The sequence below is a fragment of the Babylonia areolata genome, chromosome 12 (genome assembly GCF_041734735.1).
Source record: "Babylonia areolata isolate BAREFJ2019XMU chromosome 12, ASM4173473v1, whole genome shotgun sequence".
Taxonomy (NCBI): Eukaryota; Metazoa; Mollusca; class Gastropoda; order Neogastropoda; family Buccinidae; genus Babylonia; species Babylonia areolata.
The window spans coordinates 17,372,421-17,378,064 of record NC_134887.1 but is presented as its reverse complement, the minus strand read 5'-3'; positions in this window follow the sequence as shown (position 1 = coordinate 17,378,064).

Genomic DNA, 5,644 nt, shown 5'->3' with positions numbered 1-5,644 from the left:
TTCCTTCCCCTCCTCCCCCTCCTCCTCCTCCTTCTTCTTCCTCCCCCTCCTCCCCCTCCTCCTCCCCCCTCCTCTTCCCCCTCCTCCTCCTCCTCTTCTTCCCCTTCTTTCATTTCCCTGCACCCTCTCCTTCTTCCTCCTACTTTTTAGTCTTTCTCATTATTTTTTCTTCTCTTTCTGTTGGTGATGATTTGAACGATGGTCAACACCTTTGGTATTCGTCTCATTGCTTTATCTTCATTATTATTATCATCCTTATTATCGTTAGTAGTAGTAGTAGTAGTAGTAGCAGTATTGCGCAATGGGAATTCATGTACAGTTTAGTTCTTTGTGTAGGACTTTGACTCTCAAACTGGGAGGCAAGACTGCACTTGTTTTTTCAGTGCTGCAGCCTTTGGGGGGCAGGGGTGGGGGCGGGGGGGGGGGGGGGGGGGGGGGGGCTCGTCAGTCTTTATGGGAAAGCCCTGCTTTTCATTTTTGTAAAGAAAATCACGCTTTGGGTCATGCAACTGAGGCCACAAAAAGAAGAAAGAAAAAAAAGTAATTTTGATCATTATCAGTGAATGAAAAAAAAAAAACCCACAAAAAACACACAAAAACCACCACTTTGTGTAACCGTTTTACACAAAGCGTACCTGTGTGTGTGCAGAGAAAGGGGGAGAAGGGAGTGATGGTGGGGCAGAGGGGATGAAGGGTGTGTGTGTGTGGGGGGGGGAGGGTGTGGGGGGGATTGCGAAACTGAAATATGGCCTGCAGTCTGTACTTGATAGCAATCACGTCTCTGTCTCTCTCTGTCTCTCTGTCTCTGTCTCTGTCTCTGTCTCTCTCTCTCTCTCTCTCTCTCTCTCACACACACACACACACACACACATCTCAACATCACACCAGGATATAAAAAAAAAAAGAAGAAGCAAAAACGATAATATCAATGCGAAATAAATCGAACATCAAATTTTCACGGTTTTTTAAATTTTTATTTGAAGTCAAAAAAGTTGGAATGATGATTATAATTATACTCAGTTCGCAGTAAAAACAACCACCACCAAAAAAAACAAACAGCAACAACAGAAACAAAATCAACAACAGAAAAAGTTTTCAACAAACACCAATACTCTTTTTTTCATGATACGTTACAATAAGTCTAATTAATAATAATAATAATAATAATAATAATAATAATAATAATAATGTATATCATATAATAGCAACAACAACACCAATAATGAAACAGAAAGTGGAGTGTTGGCCTAGAGGTAACGCGTCCGCCTAGGAAGCGAGAGAATCTGAGCGCGCTGGTTCGATTCACGGCTCAGCCGCCGATATTTTCTCCCCCTCCACTAGACCTTGAGTGGTGTTCTGGACGCTAGTCATTCGGATGAGACGATAAACCGAGGTCCCGTGTGCAGCATGCGCTTAGCGCACGTAAAAGAACCCACGGCAACAAAAGGGTTGTTCCTGGCAAAATTCTGTAGAAAAATCCACTTCGGTAGGAAAAACAAATAAAACTGCACGCAGGAAAAAAGAAAAGATAAAGGGGAAAAAAAAGAAGAAAAAATGGTGGCGCTGCAGTGTAGCGACGCGCTCTTCCTGGGGAGAGACGCCCGAATTTCATACAGAAAAAGCTGTTGTGATAAAAAGAAATACAACACAACAACAACAACACAACAACAACACCACCACCACCACCAGCAGCAACAACAACAATAATAATAATAATATCATTATTATTATTATAATGATTATATGTATTAGCCCCCCACCCCCACCCCCCGACAAAAATACATAATACTTTCTTTTCTGGCAAGTACAATACTTTCTTACAGGTACAGGTAATAGTTTCCAACAGGGATAGTTTGTGTTTTCTGAAAAAATGGAACTTTTCTGAAAGAGAGCGACATACATCATGCTTTATGACGGAAACGAAATGGCACTATCTAATGGAGACAGATTGTATTGTCTGACAGTGATAGACCACACTTTTTGATACAGATAGATAACATTTTCTGACAATGGTAGATCTCACTTTCTGAAATGATAAACCGCACTTTTTGAAAAGCGACATTTTCGTACAATGGTATATCACTTTCTGAAACATATCACATTTTCTAACAGTGGTAGATCACACTTTCTGAAACAGTGATATAGATCACACTTTACAACAGTTATCACACCAAACACTCAACACCAGTTTAGCTGATCTAGGGCATGGTTACTTTCTGAAACATAACAAATTTCTAACCGTTGGTAGATCACACTTTCTGTAACATTGATCACACTTTATGACAGTTCTCACGACGCAAAATATCCAACGCCAGTTTAGCTGATCTCTGGCATAGTTGAAGACAACCAGTTCTTATAATATCTGAATTAACACTGCAGGGCATTTCGCTTGACTATGTAAGCATATTAACTCCACTCTTAACAGACCATCAAAAACAACAACAACAACAACAGAAAACAAGTTCAATCTTTTAATTTTATTATTTTAGATATCTTTCACATTCACGGTAATACAACACTTGACACTGATACACTTCAAAATTAGAGTAAATAGCAGTATATTAAAAGCGCTGTGTTTCACAATATGTTAACAATGTTACACAATAATTACAAACATCAGTCACCAACAAAAATAATAATGCGTCGACCCATCATCGACCGCTGCTCATTCCAGAGTTCCAGAGTTTCAGAGTTTGTTTATTCCTATTAAGGGGGACACGGCAGTGCAAAAGAGACCAAAATGATGATTTTTCATGATTTGGGTTTTTGATGGATTTTGATTCTTGAACATCTCTTCTATCATATGCATAAGTTTTTCCACTGTACAGATGTCTTTAACAATGAAAAAATTGCCAATAAAGATTGTTTGCTGAAAGACGAAAGTGTTTATTAATAATTTTTGGTTCAATTTCGACGCAAGTCGTCAAGTTTCTGGCATTGACAACATACCTTGGACTTGCTTAATGATGAGTAAACCTACAACCATGAGACTTTGCATGACTGTTTTATGACATGTTATTGAAGTTTTTTTTCACAAGTATGTATGAAAATATTATCTGGATTTTAATTCATAGCAGTTCCAATATTTTTACCCAATGTAAATTTTGAGGATTTCGCAATACCCAAAATTTAAAAAAAATCATAAAAAGTACAATAATTAAAAAATCAACACAATCTCACGTGAAAATGATGATAATTTCATTGTGTATCAAGTCCGCATAACAAAAAGTGTCTGCATGCACCACATGGACCACAAACCCGATTTCTTTGACACATCGTTTGGCGGCCATATTGATTTGTTTCCATAGCAACGGGTATTCAACTCTTTTGTCATAGAGAAACAAGGAAACATGACAATAACAGGGTGACGGCCACAGAGGAAGAGCGAAGATTTTTTTTAAAAAGAAGAAACAAAAGGGAGGATAATACAAATGGGTAAAAAATATATAATGAAATAAAATAAAAGGCCAAATGTAATCATCAGTCTGATACAATGCAACAGGAATAGCGAATGCAATACTCCATAGACACCAACAGAATGCTTGTCAGTGAAGGGCGGTCACCTCACTGAAATGAGACAGAAAGTACAGGTCAGGATATCAGTCACCTCCCTTTACTCGAACTTGCTCCCAATTTGGATTGCGTTGCTTTGGTACAGTCAGATCAATGATACCAGTTAAAATAACACACGGAAAAGTGATAAAAATGCACCTCGTCAAATTCATGCCCCGCTGACTGATCCCATTACACCAGAGTTCAGCAGTTCAAGGGGTTAATATTTATTCGAATAAGAGACAGAGAGACAGAGAGACTGACAGACAGACAGACACACACACACACACATACACACAGACAGAGACACAGAGAGAGACAGAGACAGAGACAGAGAGACAGAGAGAGATTTCAAACAAACAAAACCAAGAAGTAAAAAAGAAAAAAAAAAAAGATAAGAAAGAAATACAACAACAACAAGAACAAAAGAGATGTACAAGTACCCTTCAAAAGAGCTGGTTTATTCAAAATCCTCACGAAATGAGTTCACAAGCTTTCGGGTCACTAACCCTTTATCAACTGACGATTGTGGGGGGAAAAAAAAGAAGAAAAAAAAGAAAGTATTTTACAAATTTCATCTGAAGCATACACATAATTTATACGCACATGTAAGTTACACCGTAATGCCAGACATAACTCATCCTTCTATATTATATACAGTACTAACATTAATGATATCAAGAATGATCAGTATAAAGAAACACGTTGAAGAAAGCCAAAGGGTATTCATGAAGTGGTTTAAAAAAAATTTTTTTTTTTTTTTTTAGTTAAAAAAAAAAATCATACTAAATGATTTCTTCAGCGTCAAAAACTCTTTTTGGGTTTCGTGTAGGTATCATTTTCTAACCCGCAAAAATTGAGTGGAAGTGAAAGAAATGATGATGATGATGATGATGATGATGATGATAATAATAATATCAATAATAATAATAATAATGAATGCTTGTTAAGCGCTTACCTCCCGTAAAGGGAACTCAAAGGGCTTTACCAAAAAAAACAAACAAACAACTGAAAACCATTCAACACACACACACGACAAAAGATTTAACGCACAAAAGGATAAAACAGATTCAAAGACTACGCATATTACACTACTTAATTACACACACACACACACAACACACAACCGAGAAAGAGAGTGCGAGAGATAGTAAGGGAGATAACCGTTCTCAACAAGTAACTCTGAAAGAAGGTAAGAGTTGCGTACCATGAGCCACTCCACATTTCAGCAGAGAACTGACACGGTGACATTCCCCCTGCGTTCAGATAAATCGATTTGCCCAACACCACATCTGCTAGGCAAATGCCCTGTCAGCGGAGTAACCCAATGCTCTATGTCAGGCCTTGTAGATATATCTAGGGATCAAATAAATAGGCCTAAATAAATAACAATCGATATAAATTATTTTTTGTAGCCCTTAGTCCCCAACCTACCTCCCTCACGAAAAGCCCTGTAAATAAAAAAAAAAAAAAAAAAAAATAAAAATAAAAACGAAATCATGATAATATGTCTGTCATCTGTTTGTCTCTGTCCACTTGCCTGTCTGTCTGTATCTCCCTCGGTCTCACTGATTCTGTATCATTTGAATGAAAAAAAAAAGAGAAGTTTTATCACCAATATGCTGATGGTGTTTATCGTTCAGTATTTGTGTGATGTAGATTCTGCTTCAGGCAAGAACTTGATGTTAAGACACACACACACACACACACACACACGCACGCACGCACACACACACACACACACACACACACACCAGAACTTTTCTATCATCCTCGGAATTAAAGAATTCTAACTTGTCTTGTCTTGTCTTTAATGATGGTAGGATGAAAAATGAAAACAGGTCATTGTGTGCTTATTCGTTTTTCCTATTATATATATATATATATATAAGTTTCGATTTCCATTTCTCTTGTGCTACCATCCCCATCTCTATCAAGAGAAGGAATCAAGAATCAAGAATATTTAATCCTTTCACCCCTTTTGGGGCATGGTGGAACAGCAATAGTATTTTACACCAAAATTAAGCATAAACAATTAAAATAACATAACTATCAGAACCAGAATACAAACTATATGAAACACAACATAAAT